The sequence below is a fragment of the Triticum urartu genome, chromosome 5A (assembly GCF_056163025.1).
Source record: "Triticum urartu cultivar PI428250 chromosome 5A, HENAU_Tu73, whole genome shotgun sequence".
In the NCBI taxonomy this organism is placed as follows: domain Eukaryota; kingdom Viridiplantae; phylum Streptophyta; class Magnoliopsida; order Poales; family Poaceae; genus Triticum; species Triticum urartu.
Genome location: NC_141877.1, coordinates 544,527,661 through 544,535,364, shown reverse-complemented (window position 1 = coordinate 544,535,364; position 7,704 = coordinate 544,527,661).

The following is a 7,704-nucleotide window of genomic DNA, read 5'->3' as shown; positions in this document are numbered from 1 at the left end:
TCGTACCACTGGAGCGTTCAGCCGGCTGTTGGCTCGATGAGCTGCCAGCTGTCCTCTAGAGTCTGCGCACTACCCCAAACAAGTCAACCGGCTTCACTCCTTTCTTCCTCGTGTACGGTGCCGAGGCGATCATCCCAACCGACATCGAGTTCGACTCGCCCCGGGTAACCATGTACACGGAGGCGGAGGCCAAGGAAGCACGAGAAGACGGCGTCGACCTGCTGGAAGAAGGCCGGCTGTTAGCCCTCAGCCGGTCTGCCATCTACCAGCAGGGTTTGCGCCGCTACCACAGTCGGAAGGTCAGGCCAAAATCTTTCCAAGAGGGCGATCTTGTGCTCCGGCTGATCCAGCGAACAGCCGGCCAGCACAAGCTCTCGGCCCCTTGGGAGGGCCCCTTCGTCATCAGCAGAGCTCTAGGAAACGACTCCTACTACCTAATCGACGTGCAGAAACCAAAGGCACGAAAGAGAGACGACTCCGGCAAGGAGTCGGAATGACCATGGAACGCCAACCTCCTTCGAAGATTTTACAGCTGAAATGCAGTATGTATCACGCTAACTTTTGTACTAAATACGAGATAATAGGCCCCCCGAGGAGGGCTCGGGGACTGCCATCTTTTATCTATGAATGAAAAGTATCATGCTTATGACCTTGTCATTTCATTTACTTGTTCCGTCCGGCACCGGGTTCGACTAGTCGGCCCGGGGACTGGCCGACTGGAGTTATATTAGAAGTCCTACCCGCAGTCAGACAAGTAGGGTGCCGACACCCAGGCTTAGCTCTTGCCAAAGTCGCAGTTCGAAGAACTGGCTGTCCGGCTGGCAAGAGTCAAAAGCAGGAAAGGATGCCCACACGAAAAATGGCCAGGGACCAACGGACTAATATAACGAAAGCCGGTTTGCCGCCTACCACCGACCGACTACCAGAGTAGCCAGCCGGCCAGTTTCCATTCACTTCACTTCAATCCAAGAAAGCTCGAGTACTTGCCTCCCCAAAGAGGGAAGGCGACAAAGGAAAAAGCCTAAGGATAAAAAGCATACGCGAATGGAAACCAAACATGCACATAATAATATTTACATAAAAGACCTCCAAGAGGCCAGCATTCAACATAGTTTGGATACACCCCTAGTGGGTGGAACTGCGAAAGCTTAATAAAGATTGTTCAAAAGGCAACAAGCAGGAAAAATAAGGACGGCAGGTCAAGCTGGCGGAGCGACCGACGAGCCGGGCTGGTCGGCGGAGACGGTTGTGCCGGCTGAAGAAGTGGCCGGCTGGCGAACCTCGGCTTGATCACCGCCTCCTGCAGAGGGCGCGCTTCCACGCGCCTCGTTGCTGGAGGCACGGTCAGCCTGAGGCCGGCCGGTTGTTCCACTAGCCGGCTCGATGTCTTCACCGTCCTCTTCTTCGTCATCCTCGCCCTCGTCGCTGGAGGCGATCTCCTCTACCGAGTCCTCGCCCACCGCCGGGTTCAGCCCGAACCACTCCTCCGGCTGCGCAACGCCGTCATCATTGATTTCAGGTGCAAAAACGCTGATGTCGGTGCACTCGGCGATCGTCGAAGCACGCCGGGCGATAGCCGGCCGCACCTCCTCCAGCTCCGCATCGGCCTCCAGCCGCCAAGTGCGCAGCTGGTCCAGGTTCAGCCCTGGGTACCAAGCTCGAACAAACTCCAACGCCCGCCCGGCTCCAAGACGGGCCGACGACGCCTTCCAAGCTTCAAAGCGACCGACTGCGACCTCCAGCCAGTCGGCAGTCCGGCTTCGCGTGCGGGGGATCGTCTCGCCGGGCCAGAGGGCGGCCAACACCTGCGCCCCGGCACGTTGGAGCCGGCGAAGCATCCGGTGAGCCGGCTACAGCCGCGCTTGGACAGCCAAGAGCTGCTCCTCAAGCGTCTGATTCACGTCCGGCGCGATGTTGACCCCCGCCTGACGGCGCGCCTCGCGATGGGCCTCGATGGTTCGGGCGGCGAAGGCGGAGTAGCCGGGAAAGTAGTCTGCACAAGAAAAAAGGCAGCAGCACAAGTCAGGCCAAAAACCAGGCGGCAAGGGGCAGGAGAGGAGCGAGGAAGGCGGCTTACCGTCGATCAAGTCCTCGATGCGGCCGAAGCCTTCATCCAGCGCTCGCCGGGTCTCAGCCCAGCTCGCTGCCTCGGTCTCAAACTCTGCCTTCAGGGCAGCCTCGCTATCCCGCGCTTTCTGCAGGGCCGCCTTGTGGCTCTCCTCTTGGTCAGCCAACTTCTTGGCCAGGCAGTCATGCTCCTGGACCAAGTCAGCGTACTCAGCATCCTTGGTACGAAGGGCGGCCTGCGCTTCGCCGAGCTCCCTCCTCAAGTCAGCGTTGGCCCCTGAAGGCACGAAAGAAAAAAAAACCAATAAGGAAAAAGTCATCAAGGAAGATCCGACCCGACTGCGCAGCAGTCGGCCCGAATCTCGGGGACTACACCCAGTGGGTGCGATGACACGCCCCCACAGGAGACAGACAAGATCAAGCACTTACTTCGGCTGTTGGTCAGGTCGTCGGTCTTCCGACCCAACTCCTGAGCCTGGGAGTCAAAGGCGGCAGCACGGGAGTTATGATATTCCTGGAAGTTCAGACAGGAAGCAAAAATAAGGTAGTCATCAAGAAAGATCCGATCCGACTGCTCAGCAGTCGGCCCGAATCTTGGGGACTACACCCAGTGGGTGCACTGACGCGCCCCCACGGAAGAAATCAAGAGACCAAAGCGGCCAAGAATGAAAGACTTACCCGGATGGCGGCCCGCGTCGACAGGAACTCCTGGGTGTACTGCTGCAGCAGGGTGGCCTGAGCTTGAAGCCGGCTCCGGACCTCTTGAGCCGCCACATTCAGCTTGCCAGTCCCCCCGCTGGGAGTCCAGTCGGACGTGGCGGTGCTGGCCGCCTCCAGAGCCTCCGCCGACTGGCCGGCGCCCGCAACTCGGCGCGACTCCGGCGGAGCGGCGCCTCCCCCTGCGCGCCAATGCGTCACCGGCTGCACCTCGAAGCCGGCTCCTTCCTCCGGCTCACCCCCGGTCAGCTCCTCTGGCGCCACTGACGATTGGCCGCCTTGGCCCGCTCCGGTTGGCGCTGCCGGCGGCGCTCTCCCCACGAAGACCACGAGGTCCTCCCTCCTCTCCATCAGCGGCGGGTCTTGGACGATTTCCTCCGCCAGGGGCAATGGGGTGTCAGGGGCCACGGCTTGTAGGGGAATGGGGAGCAGCGGAGGCTGGTTACGTGAACCCTCCGCTTCCGTTTCCGCGGTCGCCGCCTCCGCCTGGGCCTTGGCTGCCGCGTCGGCCTGCTCCCTCGCCGCCTGGGCGGCCGCTTTTTCCGCCGCCTCATGCCCCTCCCGCGCCTCACGGGCGTTCCGCTCCGTGGCCTCCCTGAGGTCGGTGCGGGGGTCCACGCGGCGGGAGCCCGAAGACCCTCCAGTCGGCCCAACTACGGAGCCGCCCGGACCCCGCTCAAGGGAAAGCGGCGCCCTGTCCAGCGAGCGGGAAAAGGTTAGGAAGAATGTTCGAACAAGAGAGAACGATGAAAAGCATGCGACCAGGCAATCGACGACTTACACTGAGACCGCCTGAGGCTGCTTCACCGCCTTGCGGAAGCGGGCCGCTTTCGCGGCCGCCTCATCTCGTTTGGTCGCCGCGGTGGCGCCTTTGGACTTCTTCGGCCGACTGCCGAAGAGGGTTGACGCGGCCCGGCGCTTCTGTGTGCCGCCGCTGGCAGCCGGCGCGGTGGACAAGCCCGCGCCCTGATGGTCGGCCGCCGGCTGGCGACGCGGGGCGACTTCGGCTTCGGCATCATCCGGCCAGTCATCGAAGCTGGCGGTAAGCCCTGTGCCTCCGGTCTCGGCGTCGTCCCCCACGACGGCGTCTTCCATGGCGGCCGCCCCCAAATCCGGGTCGTCGACGTCGTCCACCGTGCGGTCGGGGACGTACTGGCGTTCTATCCCTGCTGCCCTGGTCGTCGGCGGAAGAAGGGAGTTCTGCTAAGAAGAACCGACCGATCAAAAGCCGGCCATCATAAAGCCGGCTACCAACCAAAAGAAGAAAGAGAGGAAAGCTTACCACGGGCGGAGGGTTGGCGCGAGAATACGGCACCTTGCCGTATCGCCAGTCCTCGGCGAGCTTGCAATTGGAGATATGATTTACCATGTACGACACCTCCGCATGAGGCATCTCCCTGGTGCTCAGCCGGCTTGGGTTGAAGCGGCCGCTCATCTGACACATCATGTGGGGCCGGCTTTGGAGAGGAAGTATCCGGCGCTCCACGAAGGCGGCCACCAAGTCGGCCCCGCTCAGTCCTTCTGACTGGATTATCACCCGAAGCCGGGAGACGGCAGCGTTCCCGGCCTGAGATAGTGACCTGGACCGGAAACTCCATGAGGGCTGCCTCCCAGCTGGCGGGCCGGCTACGTAAGCCGGCAGGTTGACGTGGTCTCCTTGCTGGGCGACGTTCTTCACGTAGAAGTACGACTTCTGCCAGATCTTCACCGACTGGATCAGGGGGATGGACGGAAACGGGTTGTTCTCGCCCGACCTTCTCATGGTGATGAAGGCCCCGCAGGGGGCGGGCACGCCTGCGACGACGTGCCGAGTTTGCTCTGGAAGAATTCCCCCCAGAGCTCCAGCGTGGGGAGCAGCCCCAAGAAACCTTCGCAGAGAGAGACGAAGGCCGACGGCAGCATCACCGTGTTGGGCGTGAGGTGATGCTGCTGAAGATTGTAGAACTCGAGGAAGGAGCACAGGAATCCACTCGCCGGAAGGCCGAAGCCGCGCAGGAAGTGCGAGCGGAAGACGACCCGCTCGCCCTCCTCCGGTGCCGGCGAGATCTCCGTCTCTGGCGCCAGGCGGACCCGCACGAGGTTGGCGTCGGGCAGGCGCCGAGTCTGGCGGAGGAACTCAACATGGTCCTCATGGACGTTGGAGCCGTCCCACGAGCTCGACAGCGCCATGGGAGCAAGACGATGTGGTGGCGCGGCGGCGCTGAGACGGGAGGCTGCGGCGGCAACGAGAGGAAGAAAGGAGGACGAGAAGGGGCGGAGCGAGAGAGAGCGTGCGAACCTCTGTCTCTCCCCCTCCTCCCCCTACTTATAGGCTCGCGTGGCGGAGCCGAGGAGGCGCGGCGTGGGGAAACGTGGGGATCGATCGTGCCCACTCCCCCACGTCCCGCGTTTATTGCGCCCTAACGGCGAAATAAAATCGCCAGGGGAAGGCGAACGGTCTACCTGGGCCGCAGAAGATCAGCGTTCGGGCCGAGGCCTAGGAGTGGCGGGCCCGGGCCTGCGGCGGCATCCCGTCGCGCGCGTGCGCTGGCAGGGTCTCACTACCACGTGGCCCGCGGGAGGGCCCGCGGTCAGCACGCGGGTCGACCACTTTCCCGCCTGCGAGACACGGGGCTCCCCGAAATCGGCATACACCAGCAAAGCCGGCTCTTCAGGGTAGGAAGCTGACCAAGCTTCTCGTCCCTTTGTCCGCCTCGAAGCTCGATCAGCTTCGGGGACTACTGTCGGAGTAAATAGCCATGGGTAGCCTAGCCGGCTTCCCCTGGCCCTTCTGAAAAAATTACGAGCCCGTCCGGCTCTCAAGAATCCAAGACATGGGGCCGCCTTCCCCTTGCTGGCTGTCACCCAGGCCGGCTATCGGAAGGCGGCCCGACTTTAGCCCTTGCAAAAGAAGCCACGGGAGGGCCGGCTTCGAGAAGCCGGCCGCGAGAAGGCCGACTCCAAGAAGCCGGCTCCCACAAAGCGGTCGAGACCGTACCCTCAAAGTTTGCATCCACCTAACGGCGATGTGACAGGGCGCGGCTAAAGTAAAGCCTGCCACCCCCAAATCCCGGAGCACGACCAGTACAGTGCGCCGTACGGGTGACCATGACCTGTCCGGCGCAACACTGTTGCCATGCTGACCCTGATGCCATCCACGATGGGCTGCCAGTACGGCCCACGGGCGGTGGGCCCCTTCGGGCAGAGAGACACCCGAAGGCGGCCACGCCTCCCCCAGTCGGCCCAAGACAGAGCCGGTTCCCCGCAGCCGGCTTGCCGCCTCCCTCGAAGGAGACGCCCCATTAAGGAGACAAGACGCGGTGAGGCTACAGCGATCGCCCGCTGGGCGGCGGCACTGTAGCCACGCCTACCTCGACGAAGCCCACGTCACCAAGATGGGGCAACAGTAACCAGCCACCGACCAGGTCCTGGACAGTGGGGCCTGCCTGTCGACCAAGGGGCCGGCAGCAGGCGGGACCCACCAGTCGGCGGGCCCCAGCAGCCGGCGCAGAAGCCGGCGAGCGCAGTCACAGATGGCTGGGCCCCGCGCCCAGTCGGATTACCATTGTACCCCTGGGGGTAGGCCTATATAAACCCCCCGGGGCACCCATGCAAAGGGTTGGACCCCCAGCTAGTTTTAGACACCACACAAGGAGAAGAAGCAAGCTAGTCGTGCCCTTCTTCCTCCTCCCACCGAACAGCTCAAGGAGCATTGTGTAGCTACTTGTCCATCTAGTGATCTTGCGGAGACCCCGCAGAGCAGCAGTAGGAGTGTTATCTCCACGGAGAGCCCCGAAGCTGGGTAAGATTCGCCGGCGTGCATGTCTTCGCCTCATCCCGTTTCCAGGCACCGGCGACGTCTTACTGGCTCCCACAATGATAAGCCACCCGTTGGCATATGTCGCACCTACCACCCGACACAAGGTGCAAGTTTAAAGAGCAATCATCAAAATCACGGAAACCTAGCAAATCACACAAAGTCTTTGGAATCGTGGAAACACTAGCACCCAAATCACACAAAGCATAGCATTCATGATCTTTAATTTTAATTTTAATAGTAGGTTCCCACTCATCATAAAGTTTTCTAGGGATAGAAACTTCCAACTCAAGTTTTTCTTCATAAGATTGCATCAAAGCATCAACGATATGTTTAGTAAAAGCTTTATTCTGACTATAAGCATGAGGAGAATTTAGCACGGATTTCAACAAGGAAATACAATCTACCAAAGAGCAATTATCATAATTAAATTCCTTGAAATCCAAAATAGTGGGTTCATTAATATTTAAAGTTTTGACTTCTTCAATCCCACTTTTAACAATTTTAGCATCAAGATCTAAAGACTCCGAATTTTTGGAACGCCGTCTAGGTAAAGGTGGATCATATTCAGTCCCATCATTATCGAGATTCATATTGCAAAACAAAGATTTAATAGGGGACACATCAATAACTTTTAGATCTTCATCTTTATTTTCATGGAAACTAGAAGAACACGCTTTTATAAAAGCAATCTTTCTTAGCACGCATCCTACCGGTTCTTTCTTTGCACTCATCAATGGAAATTCTCATGGCTTTGAGAGACTCGTTGATATCATGCTTAGGTGGAATAGATCTAAGTTTCAAAGAATCAACATCAAGAGAAATTCTATCAACGTTCCTAGCCAACTCATCAATCTTAAGCAATTTTTCTTTAATCAAAGCATTGGAATTCTTTTGCGAAGTAATAAATTCTTTAATATTAGTTTCAAAATCAGGGGGCATCTTATTATAATTTCCATAAGAATTGTTGTAGGAATTACCATAATTATTAGAGGAATTACTAGGATACGGCCTAGGATTGAAGTTTCCTCTATACGCGTTGTTACCAAAATTATTCCTACCAACAAAATTCACATCCATAGATTCATTATTATTCTCAATCAAGGTAGACAAAGGCATATCAT